Source organism: Eumetopias jubatus, unplaced genomic scaffold (genome assembly GCF_037043125.1).
Source record: "Eumetopias jubatus isolate StellerSeaLion01/CBP00866 unplaced genomic scaffold, mEumJub1_p1.0 scaffold_2, whole genome shotgun sequence".
Taxonomy (NCBI): Eukaryota; Metazoa; Chordata; class Mammalia; order Carnivora; family Otariidae; genus Eumetopias; species Eumetopias jubatus.
The window spans coordinates 123,081,401-123,101,578 of record NW_028274808.1 but is presented as its reverse complement, the minus strand read 5'-3'; positions in this window follow the sequence as shown (position 1 = coordinate 123,101,578).

The following is a 20,178-nucleotide window of genomic DNA, read 5'->3' as shown; positions in this document are numbered from 1 at the left end:
AGTTTTGAGTTTATTAATGTATTCATCAAATATTTACTGAGCATCTATTACATACCAGATACTGTCCAGGAACTTTGATACAGAGAAAAATAAAATAGATAAGCTTCTGACTTCATAAAGCTTGTATTCTAGTTAGGGGTGATAGAAAATAAGCATATACACATATATATACAAACATATATATACAAGAGACAGTATATAAAATATAAAATATAAATTTACAAAATATAAAATATGAAAGAGACAGTATATAAAATATAAATATAAATATACAAAATATAAAATATATGTATGTACAAACATACATATACAAGATCATTTTAGGTAGGATAGAAAGAGACAGTATACAAAATATAAAATATAAATATACAAAATATAAAAAATAAAACATAGTATTGGTATAGAGATTGCTGGTACAGTGAGATTAGGTGTATATGTGAGGGGGATATAATTTTGGATAAGTGGGTCCTCTTTAGAAAAGTAACACAATATGAGCTTAAATATTTGATAAATAGAACTAAATCTAGGGTGAGTACATGTATGCAAGGTGTAAGGAGAATACTGTATGAAATTATTTAAGTATAAAAGCACATCAAGCCAGGAAAAACTTTATCATAAATTTTAAGACATTTAATTTATGTATAGTGGAAGCCATTGGAGAGTCTCAAGCAGGGGAAATATATAAGTTGACCCATTGTTTAAAAAAAAAACCTCAGGGCGCCTGGGTGGCTCAGATGGTTAAGCATCTGCCTTCGGCTCAGGTCATGATCCCAGAGTCCTGGGATCGAGCCCAACATCGGGCTCCTGGCTCGGGGAGGAGCCTGCTTCTTCTTCTCCCTCTGCTTCTCTCCCTGCTCATGCTCTTTCTCTCTCTCTCTATCTCTGTCTCAGATGAATAAATAAAATCTTTAAAAAAAAAATCTCGAGTTACCATGAAAATAATAGACTTTGGTGGAACACAAAATGAAAGCAGGAAGAAAGACAATTTGGGGCCAATTGCAATGGTTAGGAAGAGATGATAGGCACATAGAGTAGTAATAATTAAGATGATAAAAAAATAAATAAATTCAAGATATATTTGCAAGTAGAATTGTGGGTTAGGGGGAAGACAAGGAGAGGAACAAGAATGACTTCTGAAATTTTGACCTGACCAGTTTCGGGGGAGGGGGTGTGACTATGGCATTAACTGAGATGCAGAGAAAGGGGACATTCAGAAATAGGGTGTGGGATGTTGCATCATTATGATGTACACCTGAAACTAGTAGAAAATTATATATCGATTACACTTCAATAATAAAAAAGAAGAAATGGGGTGTGGGAGAAGGAGGAATCAAAAGTTCTCTTTTGAAAATGCTAAGTTTGAGAAACTTACCAGACATCCAGTGGAGATAACCTAGTAGGCAGGTGGATCATGAGAGATGAGACTGAAACTGTGAAATTGGGAGTCAAAAACATGTCAGGTACTCAAGAAGTCCTAAAACCGAATTAGAATATCAAGAAAGCAATGTATAGACAGAAATGAGACCATGGCAAAAAAAAAAAAAAATGACTGGGGCCTCCAAGATTTAGAGGATGTCCACAGGAAGAGAAACAAGCCAAGAAGACAAACTGAGCAGCAAATGAGACAGGAGGAATCATGATTGTGTTACAAAAACCAAGGGAAGAGAGTATATGAAGCAGGATGTCAACCTTGCTGAGTATCTCTGACAGGTCAAATAAAATGAGAACAAAGTATTGAATATAAAATTTGGCAAAATGAAGGTCACTGGTGTTCATAAGAAGACTTTTCTATGAAGTCATGGGAGAAATGTCAGATACCAGTGAGTAGAAGAAAGAACACAAGGTGATATATCATTAGTAATACATCTTTTTCAGGAACTATCACTTCCATGAAGTTGTACTATCAAGGAAGGCAGAAAAGTGTAAAGCAGCTTGGTTGGAATGTAGGATCACAGAAGTTGTCATTTGTTTTTAGTGGTAAGTTTTCAAACATAAAATGATCAATAGCAAGGGAAAAACATGATGATATAGGGAAAAGGAAACATAACAGCTGGAACAAATTTCCTGAAATGACTAGTATTATGCAGAGTTTAGGAAGCAATAGAAGATTTGGCCTTAGGAGCAGGGTTAACTTTCTCACTATAATAGAAATGTTCTCATCATCATTATCAATGTTTTTGACATTTTCTCAATATCATAAAGTATTTCCATTATTTTGCTAAATATTAAGCAAATTGCATGTATACATATTTAAAAATTTTAAATATAATCATAGATTTATAAAGCATGGTCTAGTTTTAAGATGATCTCTTATGTACCTATTTAAAAGTTTTTATAATAGCTCTTTAAGTTTTTAAGGCTACACAATTAAAAAAATTATTCATTTTGGACTGATTTTTAATATGTAGAAATTATGATCAAAACTCATCTCAGAGAAATAGAGTTTAGAGTTATCATTGTTATTTGGTGGTGGCTAGTTTGTTGGGTTTTTTTTTTCCAAAATCAAGACAATTCAAAGAAATATTTTGTAGATTCCCTTTTTCTTTGAAGAATACACATGGAGGTAGTTTCTTGATTAGGCATCCGATGGTCAGTTAATGCATTCTCTTTCTACTTAATCCAAATTTATTTACTCATTTTATTATTATCCAGTCAGGGATAAATTTTTTTGCTCAATTGCTTCTGGTAGTTGACAACATTCAAAGGTGAAATGCTGGAATTTATATTTATCAATGCACACTGGTCATGTCATTGCCTAACATAGATCCTAATATGTGACTAAACATAAGCATCTATGAATGAAAAGAACAGAGAATAAACACACCCAAGGATTGGTGTGGCCATGCCTTAACACCGAGGGTAGATAATGCTTTTGATCTTACTTTATATTTGCTACAGGGATGTGTCATAGGAAGAGTAAGGAAATGCAACACAGAAAATGTTTTTGAGACAGAGTAGTTTTATATGACCTCTTTCCACAGGTTATTCTTTTCTCATATTAAACCTCTGAGGTCAGCAAGTACAGCCTCCTGCTTAGAAACTACAATTTTATCAAATGACCTATAGAAAAATTATGATTTTGAACAAACAGAGAAAGGAGAAGATAAGAGAGAAAGATTAGTATAGGGAAACAGGAAAAAAAAACACACAAGGACAAGGCCAAAGCTGTTTCTATGCACTTGTGGTAGACAATTCCAAATTTCATTTCAAAGAAAAAATCAGGCAAAACAGAGGTAGTCAAAGACATAGCCTTATGCAAATGATTCAAGGGCAGAATGGGATTAATATATGTATATTTTATAGATATCGATAGAGTTATATAATAAATTTCAAGAAACCACATCACAAATGAAAGCAAAAATACATCTAGTTCCAGGATCACTGAGAGCTTGCCCTAGTCAGCCAATGGAAGGGTCAGTACTAGTTCCTAGTATGAAGGGTTTGTTAGCTGGTTAACTGATAAACTTATAGAAGGTTCTTGAAATTGACTGTGCATATTGCTCACTTTTATATGAATCACTTGGGAACATTTAAGTTAGAAATCATAGAGATTGGCACAACTGTCACCTATATAAGAAGAACCATATTTCTCTCACCTACAGAATGTTTTAAGGGTCTGCAGTTTGGGGCTGGTTTGAAGGTTTCACATTCTTCAGGGACTTAATTACAGGTATAAAGGGCTAAATACTTAAAAATGAGTACACTTATAAAATGCTCTTGTATTCAGCCCATTCATATGTATATTGAGATGTAAACATTCCCAAGTTGTTAATAGGGACATCTATTAGAATTAGTTGACAACTACAGAAACTATGATTAACTAATCTTACTTTTATCTTGTGCTCCATGATTCCCAACATGCAGCTTCAAATAGTCAAAATGATTGCTGGACATCCAACAAGTCACAAATTATAGGACACCAGCAAATAGAATCTGCTCTGTCAAAGAAAGGTACACAGTCTCTTAATTAAGCACTCTGACTGGAAGTTAATGCAACAATTCCACATATATTCTAATAGCTAGAATATAGTTCTTTTGTCACAACTTTTGAGTCTGGGCAGCTTGAAAATATAGCTTTTATTCCAGATTTCTATGTACTTACATGAAGCTCTGAGAAAAGTAGGAGAAAATGGATAGTGGGGGACAACCAGCAGTTTCTGCTACAAAACCACTTATATGTTTATATTTATGTATGGACATATAGAAAAATTCATAGTTAGCCAAATAGATATTGCTAAGAAATAAAAGGAACATGGGTCTAGGCAGACAACTAACATTTGCTGCTACAAAACCATATGTGATATACGTGTTTATATGTTTGTATACATATTTATGTGTGTGTGTGTAATTATGATCCCTCACTAATGTTTCTGGTACTATTCTAAGTTTTTTTAATTTAATCTTAAAATCTGTTCATGTTTCAGATGAGGAAACTGATGATTTGAAAATCTAAGAACTTGCTGAAAATCTTGCAGTTTGGCTTTGACTGACTTTAAAATTTGTGTTCTTTATTAGGATGGATGGATAGATGGATGAATGGATGGATGGATGGATGGATGGATGGATGGATGGATGGATGGATGGATGAATGGATGGATGGATGGAATTTGAGTAGATTGATGATGACTGGAGTTGATGGATGCATAGATAGATAGATAGATAGATAGATAGATAGATAGATAGATGCTTAAATATTTTTTTCATTTCCCAGGGCTACTTTAACAAAGTACTACAAACTGGGTGGCATAAAATAACAGAAATTTATTCTCTCATAGTTCTGGTGGCAAGAAGTCCAAAATCAAGGTGTTGGTAGTGTTGGTTCCCTCTAGAGGGCTCTGAGGGAGATTTTCTTCCATGCTTCTCTCCTGGCTTCTAGTGATTTCTGGCATTCCTGGGCTTCAAGATGCATCACTTCAGTCTTGGCCTCCATTGTCACATGGAGCTGTTCCCAGTGTTTCTGTCTACTCTGTGTGCAGATTTCCCTCTTCTTATAAAGACACTATTCATTGGTTTAAGGTCCCCTCTAATCCAATATAATCTCACCTTAACTTGACTATATCTACAAAGACCCTGTTTCCAAATAAGGTCATATTTACAAATGCCAGGAGTTAGGACTTCAGTACATCTTTTTGGTGAACACAAGTAAATTTAAAATGGAAACCTATTTCAATATGCTTAGGTTGACTATCAACAAAAATCAACACTGTTTATTCACAGTGATATTCTGATCTCAATTAGTTGAGTTTCTTTCCCAAAATTCCAAAGCAAGAATATCCTCAAAATCTGAACTCAAATGTATTCGATTAAACATGAACATTTCCCCTATTTCAGGGTCTAAGGAACAGTAACTTAATCCTGTCGTATGTGGAATCACCTCTAAAAGGAAGAATACTGTAACATTTGAATAGTTGGGAAACAAAAATCCCTTTCTATCTAGATCTTTTTGTAACTACTTAGCCATCTCTAATTTGGTTCATTTCAATATAAATTAATATATACCTTTATCTTAAAAAATGCTGAGTGAGAAATAAATAATAACTTATTAGATTGAAATCAAAATCTAGATCATAGTTATAAGAACTATGAATGAACTAAGAATCAATGCAGGCATTATATGATTCAAGAAGAGATCAACTTGAAAACATCTGAAAACGATTAGAAAAGTCATTTTCTAGTAATGGTTATTATTATCTCAGTCTTTAAATCTCAATTCAAAGCCAAATTCAAACAAGTACCAGTAGATATCAAAACCCTGAAATGTAGAGGCTGATATAATTTAAGCTAAAGTTATATTTGGGATATCATAAGATATGTGGTTGTTTGGATAGAGAAAGAGAAACATTACAGGATGTACTGTTGAAATTCATTGTGAGGGAGGAGTAGATAATGATATAATTTCTTTAAAGAAGATTTAAGCAAGGTTCATCTGTTATTTGTATGTAGGATGGAGCAGATGGAGGAGATAAGTTAGAACACGTAGGAAGCTCTTTGATTCATCTCTGAGTGAGGTGATGAAAGTGTGGATTAGGATGTTGATAATGAAAATAAAGTGAAAAGAACTTGGATAAGAGGTATCTTGAAAGAAAACTCCAGAGAATTTGGTGATTAACTGAATCTTAAAAAGAAGGATTGGGATGAGTCACATATCATTTACACTTTGGAGACTGAATGACTAGCTTGAATCAAGACTAAGAGGTGAGTTGGGGCGCCTGGGTGGCTCAGTCGTTAAGCGTCTGCCTTTGGCTCAGGTCATGATCCCAGGGTCCTGGGATCGAGCCCCGCATCAGGCTCCTGCTTGGCGGGAGGCCTGCTTCTCCCTCTCCCACTCCCCCTGCTTGTGTTCCCTCTCTCGCTGTGTCTCTCTCTGTCAAATAAAGAAATAAAATCTTAAAAAAAAAAAAAAGACTAAGAGGTGAGAGTTTTTCATTAAATACAGTTAACTAAAATATCACAAGCTAGGAAGAAAAATAATTTACAATATGTTGACTTCCTATCCACTAGTATTTGGAAGAAATCAGGTGAATGCCAACTCAATGTCTTTCTTCCATCTTCAGGTATCTAAAACCTTACAGCACATTGCTATGCTCCTTCTATTACTCCTTTCAATTTTTCCCTGGTCTGTACCATCCTCTCTAATGGAATTTTGGGACAAATGATGTGCTAGTCACCTCTAATAAACATTTGTATCACAGATCCCGCTGTACTTTCAAATCACATTTTTCCCAAGTTCAATATAAAGAAAGATACCTGCAAAAGAAATTATATAATGGACAGCGATATGCTATATCAAAGAATATATACACAAAATCTGCTTTGCTCCCCAGAGCTTAATCACCAATGGTGACTTTATAAATTTCACAATAAATTTCTGTTCATTCTGTTATATTTTTTTTATTTAGGTAAATTGACTTTAAAGTGTTACAATGATTATGCTTTAATGTTATACAAAAGACATTGTTTTAAAAAGTCATAGATCTTATTTCAAGGCCTTTTAAATTTGTTTTCTTATTACTGAGACATATTTGAGAATCACATGGGCAATTACCAAGGGAAGTTTGGCTAGTAAATTCCTGTATGTTTCACAAAAATTGCATTTCAAACTTGATATATTAAAGTGGATGCTTATTCTAAGAATATCTTAACAGGTGATGGGAAATATAATTTATATAAAGTAGATATTTTAGGGGTTGTTCCATACTTCAGTGTTCATGATTTCAATGAGCTTTTGCAGCTCTTTGAAATTATTTTTAAAAGCTTAGGACACCTTGTTGTGCTCTAGTAAATGATACAATTAGCATTCATAGTTTTACAAAAATGCTGACAATGAAAATAAACAAAACTATTTTCTATAAAAGTATTATCAAATCTCTTAAGGAAACAGATTTAGTATTTTGATCAAGACTTAGTTTTGGACATCAGAGATAGATTTAAAGTAATCAAATATTAGGTAGACTTTGAGATATAGCAAAGAGATTAAATTATTGGATATACTTGAAACTTGTACTAACCTGTGGAAACAGGTTTCATTGTGTGAAGCAGTTTTAGACTAAAATGCCTTCACACCACACACAATGGAACAGCACTCATAAGGATTCACAGTACCTCAGCTTTGTCCATATTTTAAAGTAAATATTATACAGAGTTCATTTATTTTCATTATAAAGCCGTAAGACTATTTTGTAGGGCTTTCTTATGTAGTGTTTTCTTGTATTTATTTCAAACATGTCATACACTAGCTAATTTATATACTGCTATATTTTAACGCTGATACCCCAACAAAATGGACTGGAAGGAATTTGGGACTGATTATTCTTGACTTTGACAACACATCAAATTCAAGAATACTTTCTAAGTCAATGAAGAATTGCTTGAAGCAAAAATCAAAAAAAAAAAGTTAACAGCTAATTGATTATCTTGCCTAGATCTATGAATGTTTTGAAAAACAACTTACTTTTTAGTGATAGCATAAATATGATATATCAAACAAACATATAGTCATCTTATACTATTTCATGGAAAATGATAAAGCAATCAGCATATACAAATGAAGTTTGTTCACAAATAATTATTTCCAGATACCTATTTTTCTTATTATCCAAAATCTATGTGAGTATTGTGGGTATGAAAACTCTGTGCATGTATATATATGTATATGTATGTTTCTGTGTATGAATGTATGTATCTATCTATCTAGAAAGCTGCCTTGAAAGTTTAAGACCTTACTTGAAGAATGGCTTTGAGCACATTGTGAATTTCTAATGATAAAGAACAGATGGGATTGATTGCTAACTCAGTGTGAAACAGGAGGAAAATGCCTGCAGAGATTCAGGCCTGGTATGGAACAGCTATGCCAGCCCCAGTATCCAGGGCTTATCAGGGTGAAAGAACCAGGCTGATGAACACAAGGCAAAGTTTGTGCAAAAGAAGTGAAATCAGCCTAGTAATTACTTGATTATTGAAAGGAAAATATCACTTCTGAAGGGAGATGTTTTAAATGAACTGAAAAATAGAGACATACTGGTCTCAGTAGGCTTCAATTAAAAAGTTGCAGGATTTGTTTTACTGGCACTAGGAGATGCCCAGTAGTAATTTATGTTCTGGGAGGGCTCTGTATACAAAGTCAGTGCCTCTTTTATTTTTAGACCCCCCCTAAGACTCCCAAGAAAAGAAATATGCCAGTCAAATGGCAAATCAGAATCAAACATCCACATAATCCACAGTGGGAAAAATTATTTAAATACCTAGGAATATGTCAAATAGGCTGTTTGGAAAACTTACTCTGTTCTACTGAATATCTGAGGAAAATAAAAGAAGAAACATGATTATGGTAAGATAATGAAGGACAGAAAGATCTTAATTATCATCTGAGGATGGATAGAGGAATGGACTCTTGACTCATTTGGTGTAACACTTTTATAACACTTCAGGTGCTTAGAAATGCATGGTGTGTATAAGCCATTATTCAGCTAATGAGATGCTAAACCACAGTTTGCGTTGAAATTGTCCAGTGTTGCTTTTCATTAAAGAGATAATGACTCAGAAGATATTTTAGGTGTTGCTACAAGCTGCTGTTTTCATTCCATTTTTATTTGGCAAATTGGGTCACTTTGTATTACAAGAAGATAATCTAACTTCTAATATACCCATGTTACCTGATTTTGCAACACAGAAATGATGAAATGTGATAGCCCTTTTGCACCTGGCATGCAATCTCAGCATAATGCCATACTGAAGCGAGTCAGCAGACCTTTATTCAATAACCTAAATTTTGCTTTAAGGCACTTTTGTGTATATTAAACTGTGCTCTTGAAGGGAAAACATCTGCAGCAGTTCATATGCTAAAGTAGACAATATCACAAAGTTGGATGGGTTAGAGTTCTTATATTTCTCTTCAGTTTGTTGGCATTGCAAACTAGCTGAGGGTGTTCTCTCCATAGAACTCATTAGCTAGAAAGAGGAAGCACTTGGTGGTCACTGATGTGCTAATGCTAACTCCAGAAGTAGTCGACTTTCTTTGGAAGGATATATAACCAAGGCTTCAGGGCAATTTTCTAAGCTGCCAGACCTCTTGGTACAGGGTCTAGATCTCTCAATCTTCTTTTCAGAACAAAGTGCGAAACTATAATGGAGAAAAGGCAATTCATAAATGTTTTACAAGTTTCATAATTCTCATCACAGATGAAGGTATGGTGAAATCAGTCAACTCTTTGTAGGTACTGAAAACTGCTTCTCAGAAATAAGTTGAGTCTTTGCCTTTAGGCAGAGGTTGGCCAATTTTTCTGGAAAGGGCCAGAGAGTAAATATTTTCAGCTTTATGGGCTAAACTATTCAACTCTGCCCTTGGAGTATGAAAGCAGCCATAGACAATATCTAAATGAATGAGTGTAACTGTGTTACAGTAAAACTTTGTTTACAAAAACAGGTAGTGGGCCAGACTTGACCCACAGGTTATGCTTTGTTGACCCCTTTTCTGATCCATGTAAATGTTCATGCCTTGACCCAGTAACTTATTGCTAGGTGTGTATCTTAAGGAAGATATTTACAAGAATGACTTTTTTTTTAGGGTAGAGTCTTTTGGGTTTTCCACATAGAGTATCATGTTATCTGAAGAGTGAGAGTTTGACTTCTTTGCCAATTCAGATGCCTTTTTTCTTTTTGTTGTCTGATTGCTGAGGCTAGGACTTCTAGTACTATGTTGAACCACATTGGTGAGAGTGGACATCCCTGTCCTGTTCCTGACCTTAGGGGAAAAACTGAGGGGGATAGAGTTCAATGTGGGCTTTTAGTATATGGATTTTATGATATTGAGGTATGTTCCCTCTATCCCTACACTGTGGAGAGTTTTATTTTTTTTTATTTTTTTTAAAGATTTCATTTATTTATTTGAGAGAGAGAATGAGATAGAGAGAGAGCATGAGAGGGGAGAGGGTCAGAGGGAGAAGCAGACTCCCCGCTGAGCAGGGAGCCCGATGTGGGACTCCATCCCGGTACTCCAGGATCATGACCTGAGCCAAAGGCAGTCGCTTAACCAACTGAGCCACCCAGGCGCCCCACTGTGGAGAGTTTTAATCAAGAAAGGATGCTGTACTTTGTCAAATGCTTTTTCTGCATCGGATCATATGGTTCTTGTCCTTTCTTTTATTAATGTATTGTATTACATTGATTGATTTGTGGATTTTGAACCACCCTTGCAGCCCAGGAATAAATCCCACTTGGTCGTGGTGAATAATCCTTTTAATGTACAATTGGATCCTTTTGGCTAGTATCTTAGTGAGAATTTTTGCATCCATGTTCATCAAGGATATTGGTCTGTAATTTTCCTTTTTTGGTGGGGTCTTTGGTTTTGAGATCAAGGTAATGCTGGCTTCATTGAAAGAGTTTGGATGTTTTCCTTCTATTAACAGTTTCAGAAGAATAGGTATTAATTCTTTTTTAAAATGTTTGGTAGAATTCCTCTGCAAAGCCATCCAGCCCTGGACTCTTGTTTTTTGGGAGATTTTTGATTACTGCTTCAATTTCCTTACTGGTTATGGGTCTGTTCAGGTTTTTTATTTCTTCCTGTTTCAATTTTGGTAGTTTATACATCTCTAGGAATTCATCCATTTCTTCCAGACTGCCTAATTTGTTGGCATATAATTGCTCATAATATGTTCCTTTAATTGTTTGTATTTCTTCAGTGTTGGTTGTGATCTCTCCTCTTTCATTCATGACTTTATTAATTTGGGTCTTTCTCTTTTCTTTTTGATAAGTCTGGCTAGGAGTTTTTCAATCTTAGTAATTTTTTTCAAAGAATCAGCTCCTAGTTTTGTTGATCTGTTCTTCTGGTCTTTTGGTTTCTATTTCATTGATTTCTACTCTAATCATTATTAATTCTCTTCTGCTGGGTTTAGGCTTTATTTGCTGTTCTTTCTCCAGTTCCTTTAGATGTAAGGTTAGGTTGTGTATTTGAGAATTTTCTTATTTCTTGAGAAATCGCTATAACTTCTCTCTTAGGACCACCTTTGCTGCATCCCAAAGGTTTTGAACAGCTATGTTTTCATTTTCATTAGTTTCCAGGAATTTTTAAAATTCTTCTTTAATTTCCTAGTTGACCTATTCACTCTTTAGTAGGATACTCCTTAACCTCCATGTGTTTGTGTCCCTTCCAACATTTATAGCAGCAGTGTCCACAACAACCAAACTATGGAAAGAGCCTAGATGTCCATCGACAGATGAATGGATAAAGAATATGTGATTATATTCTATATATATTTATATATATAAAAACCCCAATGGAATATTATATATATAACTGAATATATGTTATTATGTTATATATATATATCCCAATGGAATATATATATATATATATATATATAATTGAATCCCAAGTCTGACTCCGCACTAGGCATGGAGTCTGCTTGGATTTTCTCTCTCTCCCTCTGCCCCTAACTAACCCCCCTCAAAAAAAAAAAAAAGAAAGAAAAATAAATTTTATAAAATAATTAACACTGTTCATTTTTAAAGAATAAACATATAATTGAAAGATATTATTACAGATTATAATAATATAGGTTAGAAGTATTAGAATTTGAATAAAAACTGAATAATATCAGTTTGAGAATAATAAAGAAAATGTATAGATATATTAGGGAAGCCTCTGGATAGAAGAAGGAAAAGGGGACATCAAAATTAACCTCTGGGCAATTATGCCATTAATCTGATTTGGGATTACATGAAAAGGAGCCAATTTTGGAGATAGATACTTGAGAATTTAGCTTACCTTGGAAAATTATTTAAAATATTTGAGGTATAAAAATATTAGAGTCTCACCCAGTATTGATGGGCAAATATGAAAAAATAAGACTCCATTGGGATATACAGAATGTGTTATAACAGAATACTGTCCTGGGCTGAGTTTACAGGTGTGGAGAAACATGATGTGAAGAAGAAAGAGGAGAAAACATATCTAAGTATATGACTGAAGAAGTGCAGTAAAGATCTGTTTTGCCATTGTTTGTATGTGTTCTTTGGACAGAATTTTCTAATTATCCATTGGTGTGTCAAATGGCATGAAAAATATAGTTATTGTGGATGAAAACACCTTAATATTTTCTAAGGAATTCAAAGCCAGTGGAAAACCAAGGAAATAAATTTCTAATAATAGACCTAATTTGATCTTAATTTGTTTCAATCAATACTATTGATTGGCAATGCTAGTTTCATCCCAGCTTTCAATTCTGTTCCTGTTAGCAGATGTCGCTTTGAGCAGAGATGGCATGTAGGCACAGCTGTAGCCCCCTCTTTCTATTTACTTCCTTCCTTCTATGTAATCTGGAATGCCTGTCAATGTCCTTCACCATTGTGCACTTTTTTTTCCCCTTTAGATGCATAATTTCTCCATAAATAACTTGGTAATTTCATGTTCTTGTCTATGATGTGGTAGCACGTCAAAGAGGCTTTTTAATCTGTAAACAAATTATGTCTATTGCTTTACCCCTGTCAAGAACTCATTGACTCTCTTGCTTGATGAAAGTTAATTGGTTTGTTATGCCTGACACTCATCTTTCTTTTTATCAATCCATGCTAAATTTTTTACATACCATTCTATACTTGCTTAAGTGTTCTCACATTGTTTTTCATAATCATTTAGTGCAATATATTTCTCCTCTCTGGAGTTACAGTTCTCCTTTCAGGGGCTTAATATCTACTGAGTTCTGTCCATTAGAAGAAAATACTTGGCTGAATTTTGCTCAATTTGATATTTATACTATATTTTAGCAAATGAATTTGTGTATGTTCTGAGTTTGTTAACTTAACATTTGTTAAGAGGAGCACATGGTGCCACAGTTCAACAAGAGACCACAAGAGAAATTGAAATAGAGTTTATCACTCATATGTCCTGGAGAAGGTACATAGCATGCCTCAAGGGGCCACATGGGGAGGTCAAGGCAGAATGCAGACAGAAAGCCATAGGATCTGGGGCACATTCCTTTATTTGAGCCCATGGGTACAGTGTTTTGGGGTTCTTGGACTAAAGCCAGATTGGTCAACTCAAACTAAAAAAAGCAGGAGTTTGATAAATTCCATGAAGTTTTGTCTAAGCACAAGGGGAAGAACTTTGGGGGTGGAAAGACTGTTGATCACAGTTTGGGTAATCATATCAAGAACCTGCATTTGTTTGTGACTCTGGGGGCTGTTATCTAGGGTATGTGCTGCCTGAGGGGCTAGAGTTAGTTTAAGGTCCCTGTGGGTCAGTTGGCCAAACAAAATGAATGCTAGGCATCAATACCATGGAGAAGCTTAGCTAAACTCTTGACAGCCCCAATAGAAAGAATGTGACTCAAGACAGTGGTCTCTGTCAAATATCTAATCACAAATAAATAAAATTCACATGAAATTAAAAAGTACAATCAGTACTTATACCTCTCTGTGATGAAAGAAAGATAAGACAGGAAGGTTCCAGAAAAGCCAATTTTAACTTTTATCTCCCCACAAGTCACATAATACCATATTAAATCATGCTGTCTGACAGTGACATCCATTCAACAACAGTTCTGTGAGAATGTTCTTATAGTGGTCAATTAAGGGAAAAATGTGACTTCTAGATATATATTCTCCTAGATATTTTAAATACTAAAATTATACTTTCCAGATACCATAATTGTTATTAGACTCTCATTTTAACTTAGTGAAATAGGATGCAATATACCATTAATTCAAAAACATGACATTATTAAGTGATCAGATGGTGAGAAGCTGTATTAAACTTTCTATCTAGTGTGAATTATACCTGTAAAATGATATTGTGGTCATTTAGAACCAGCAAGCAGACCTAAATAGCATAGAACAAGTAATAAATTATGGCTGAAATGGGTAATTCTGAACAATGAAGTAAAATGGAACAATAAAATATGTATTTAATGATTGACAGGAAATCAATGAAGAATAGACTTGGCCATTTGGCAGCATACTGAAGAATTATAAATTTTAGTAGAAATAGTACAATATTAATTCTATTCCTTCCACATATTGTCTGTAATTTAGTTAATCAAATTGATTCAGCATCTATTTCATACAAAACACTATGCTAGCTATTGGGCAGGAGAAGTCATATGTTCTCCACTTTTAAATAGAGCCAGGAATGTGCACAAATAATATGCAGGTATTAACAAAGAACACAAGAACAAGAGAGAGCTAAATATGATCCAAGAATATGTTCAAAACATGGATGTGGGAAGCGCCTGGGTGGCTTAGTCAGTTAAACGTCTGAATTTTGATTTGGACTCAGGTCATGATGTCAGGGTTGCGAGATCGATCCCCATGTTTCCATGCTGGGCGTGGAGCCTGCTTAAGATTCTCTGTCTCCCTCTCCCTCTGCCCCTTCTCTCTCTCAAGAAAAAAAGGGTATGTTTAGTCTCAAGATATCAAAATAGAACAGAGACATAGAATTTTTTTTTAATTTTAATTGCAGTATACTTAACATACAGAATTGTATTAATTTTGGGTGTACAATACAGTAATTCAACAATTCTATATATTACTCAGTGCCCATCTCAGTGTATGTGTTCCTATCCCCTTCAGCTGTATCACCCATTCCTCACCCACCTCCCCTTTGGCAACCATTAGTTTGTTCTCTATAGTTAAAAATCTGTTTCTGGGTTGTCTCTCTTTTTTATTCCTTTGTTTGTTTGTTTTGTTTCTTAAATTCCACATATGAGTGAAATCATATGGTATTTGCTTTTAAATTCTATTCCAGCAAGGGAATTTCAGGCAGAACATCTCTTCAAATCTGGAACCAAAACACTATCAGATCCTGTAACTTTTACTAATTAGTGAATGCTAAACTATTGGCTAGAGCCCCAAACTCTGTCATGGATATTTCAGATGTCATTTTAACACAAAAATTAATAAAACAAAAAAAAACAATATCTATAAAAATTAATACAGAGAAAAATAGGTGATGTTTCCAAATGAGAAAGCAAAAGAAAACAATATATACACATAGTATTTCCTTATTTTAAGAACTCACTCATAGACACAAGAATAAGGAAATAGTGACAAACATCATGCATAACACATTTTAGTATTCTGGAATGCATTGTCATAAATTATATTGAGAAAAATCAAAGAGAATAAATCAGTGTTTATACTTTTGATGCCAGAGCATTACCAACGTTTCAACAAACCTTAGAATAATTTTATTGGAATAGTATATGATACTCACATAATAATCTCAGAATGACTGCTATCCATATAGTTCTTATTTATTCACACAAAAAAACATTTTTAGTGTATATTATATGCTAGAAAGTTTGCTGGGCATTGGGGGTACATTAGTCTGTAGTATTACTAATTTCGTGGGAGAATAATAGAAGATGACAAAAATAAATGGAATTTGGGAGCAGAACAGTGGCTTGGAATGAAAAGGAGAGAGTAAATAAGCTAGTTAGAAATATTACCTTGAGGGAAAATGATTAAATACAGAAAATTTAAGTCAGGCAGTTGATTAATCCAATTCCAGATGTATGGGGTGATGGTGGGGTGTCAGAGAAAGTGAAAATGGTGCAATTAAAAGAAAGTACTAATTTTATTGCTTTGGGCCTAAATATCAGGCAGATGAAGTAGCATGCTCATTCCAGGCAATACTGTTTATGAAGATACCTATCTATCTATCTATCTATCTATCTATCTATCTATCTATCTATCTCAATAAACTCCAAAGTAGTCATACAAATAGCCTGATGAAGATCTGGAATCTTTCCCCTCCAAAAGTGAGCCACTGATAGTTCTGAAAAAAAATTCATTCTAACTAGAAGTAGACCTGTGGGAGCAGTACAGCTCTTTAGAGCACAGACATACCCCAAAATGAGGAAGTTATGATTGTTCTGATTCTGACAAGTCAATCTTCTAAGTTCCAGATAGTGGGGGAGGGAAGCAACAGTTATTTTGTTCATTTATCTCCCAAATCCCCTTACAAATTCTAAAAACATTTGTAACAGCCTTGTTTCAACAAGTCTTCTAGTGATGTCTTTTAGACCCACCCAAGAGTAGTTTTGTGGGAGAGATTTGGCCTGAGGTGCTACCGAATTGCCTGGATTCCAGGTACCATTTAAGGAAATTACTGGATTGAGTATGGAGGTATTGATCAAAGCGCAGGAGCATCATAAAGGTTTGTAAAAACATTATCCAGTCTTTCTGCCTGAAGTTAGTCTGTCCTGTTAGCTAACTCCCTTTGAGTGCATCTACCCCATACCTGTTTAAAAGTGAAAGACAAAGAGGAAATACAAGAGAAATGATTGATTACTTAATATAAGATATGTACCAGTGAAAACAGACTGCTATCGTAAAAGCAACAACAAAAATCTATCCAGATAAAACTAGAGTCAGGTAAAGTGCTCTTCCTAAATTGAAAATAACCTGTTCTCAATGACAAGTCTGGAGGTCAGTAGTGACAATGCATCTTAAAGTGAAATTACCCAATATTGAAGTCCTATGCCAGAAACCACAAAACTTACAGTCAACAATCTGGTCAGTTTTCACTCTCAGCGGGGTAATTATTGGGAGTAAAAGATAAATCACCTACCTCATTCACAAAAGTAACCAAGTCGGTATATGATCCTGTGTGTGGAATTTGTCTGTGGGTTAAACTCCTCCCATCCCCACCCCTGGAATGACCATGTAGAGCTGAAAAGTCTCCAGGTCATATGTACCCTCAGCACATCCCACCACCCTAAAATTAGTGCACAAACTGTGGCATACTTTTCTGTCTTCTGGTCCTACAACTGCTTCCTGTGGATGACAGCAAGTAAGTAACAGGACAAGCTGCCTAGAACACTTTACTTCTCAAAGTCCCCAAACTGGCAAGAGGTGGGTAGGGGTTGGGGCTTCCTCCAAGTTGCAGTAAAGGGTTACTAGCACAGATGAATCGATGATTTTTTAACCATGCTGATCTGACCAGAATCAGTAAGGAGAACAACTCATTAATTCATATATAGCATCCCAGAAATTCTCAAACATATTTGAATTTATTTATAATGAAAAATAAAAAAACACTCTTTCTTTAGCCTTATTTATTTATTTGTTCCATTCCTGAACTTCTTCCAAGATGGTTTGTTGCCACATCTTTTTTTTTTTTTTTAAGATTTTTATTTATTTGACAGAGAGAGACACAGCGAGAGAGGGAACACAAGCAGGGGGAGTAGGAGAGGGAGAAGCAGGCTTCCTACCGAGCAGGGAGCCCAATGCGGGGCTCAATCCCAGGACCCTGGGATCATGACCTGAGCCGAAGGCAGACGCTTAATGACTGGGCCACTCAGGTGCCCCTTGTTGCCACATCTTAAGATGGTCTCTATCACTTCTCTATCTCTTTCTATCTCTGTCTCTCTCTCAGTGTGGTCCATACCAATTCTTCCATAGTCTCAAACGGTTACCTAATTCTGTGTCCAAATTATGCTTGCAATCTATGACCTTATAACTGCATGTCTTTATGATATGGAGAATGCTATAGACTGCCTTTCTCTTGCTTATATGCTGTATCCTTGGTGATAACTCTCGTACAACTTTGGTGATGATGTGTGCAAAATATTCTGTGATCAAAAATCACACACACAGGAACTACTGATTATTTACAGTATATCTCACACTCAGCAGTTGGTGTTAAACTAATCTCTCAGTTTTTCCAATGTCATTGTGTTATGTCCTGATTTTAGTTTCAAAGTTTTCCTCAGATTACTAAATGTACATTTTCTGGTATACTAATATATTTTTTTGTGAATTTTACTTTTTATTTTGGCTAACCAAAATAGGGGCTAACTCCAAGGATGGTCCTTCTCTTAAAAAAAAAAAAAAAGGACAAATCTTAAAACTTTAAAATTTCCCCAGTTCACCAGATGAATTTTCCTTGATGATTATTTGTCAAGAATAATGTTAAAAATTTATTTTCTTGGAAGGAGTTTGGAGATAATTGAAGATTTCTGAGGCTCTTATAAGTGGTAGTTTCTAAGATGTTATAATTATTTGGATTCATAAAATACATGTGAGTACATGTAAAATCAAGTGACTTTCATAACAATTTTAACTAGTTGTATTGGGAAATTTTTCAACCAGTTGGACTGGTGTCACACAGAAATCCTATGTGATGAAAATGAGGTTCTAAATAAACAAATAAATAAATAATAAAAATAAAGCCCTAAAAAAACATAATTAGTTCTTTCTAGTGAACATCCATTTTTTAAAAAATAAACTTTTTGTCATAGAACAGCTTTAGATTTATAGAAAAATTGCTATGATAGCACAGTTTCCATATACCCCACATTGCCTCCACTATTATTAACATATCATAGCAGTATGATATGTATGTTATAATTAATGAACCCATACTGAGACATTATTAACAAAAATCCATACTTTGGATATCTAGTTTTTACCCAATATCCTTTTCTGTTCCAGAATCCCATTTAATTTTCAAGTGTCCTTGGGCTCTTCTTGGCTGTGATTAATTATCTTTATTTTTTACTAACATCCAATTTCTTCTTAATTACTTTAAAAATGCCTCCCCAAAACATTCTGACTCTAAATATTATTGATTATTCCAAGTGTTTAATTTCAGTTTTATCCAGAGAATAAGCTAACCCTTAAAGTAAGAGATACAGCATTGCAGATTCCATTTTTAAAAAACCTGCTTCTTCTTTCTTCCTTTCCTTTTTTATTTTCTTTTTCTTTCCTCTCTCTTTTCTTTCTGTTTTTATCCATTCACTTATTTATTTTCTTTCTTCCTTTCTTAAAATATTTACTGACTGCCAACTGTGTATGAGGCACTCTTACAGGAATTCATCCAACAACCAGCCACTGGAAAACCTGCTTTATGGGCCTTATATTTTAGTGAGTAGAGACAAAATGTAAAAAAGAAGCATGATAATTAAATTACATGGCACTTTATAAAGTGACAGATGCCATGAAGGAGGTAAAACAGTGCATGCAGTGTAAGGAAGATTGGGAGGGAGGAAGGAAGGGAGTAGTTAAGGTCATCCTCAGCTGGAAAGAGCTAAAGGAAATCAAGGAGTGAGCCATGCAGGCATTTGGTGAAAGAGCATTATGTGCAGAGGCAAGAACCAGGGCAAAGGCTTTGAGGCAAGAGCTGCTTGGAGTATGTGAGAAAAAGATAAAAATTCTGGCCCAGGTAGCTGGAGCAAACTGAGAATGGGAAAGGATAATGGGCAACACTGTCAGCAAGATAACACAGGGCCAAATCTAGTTGATCCTTGAAGGCCATTGTAAGGATTACAGCTTTAACTCTGAGAAGTATTGAGAAAATTTGGAGAGTTTGAGCAGAACTGTTCCATAATCCCTGGTAAAACAGAACTGCTCTTCTTGCTATGTTGGGAATAGATTACAGGAAGCAAGGGTGGAAGCTGGAGGATTGTTGGAGGCAACAGTAGTAACCCAGGCAAGATATGGTGGTGCTGTGGAGCTGGTTGTAGAAGCAGTAGAGTTGCTTAGGCATGGTCTAGTTCTGGAAATAGTTGAAGGTAGAGCCAGACCAATTTTCTAATAAATGAGATGTAAGGTACAGAGAAAAATAAGAGGATTCTAAGCACCTGCGTCTAAACAACTGTGGGGCAGAATTGCCATCAATATGACAAAGACTAAAATGGAGCAATTTTGCAGAGGTTGGAGGCAGAGTTAGGAGTTCAACTG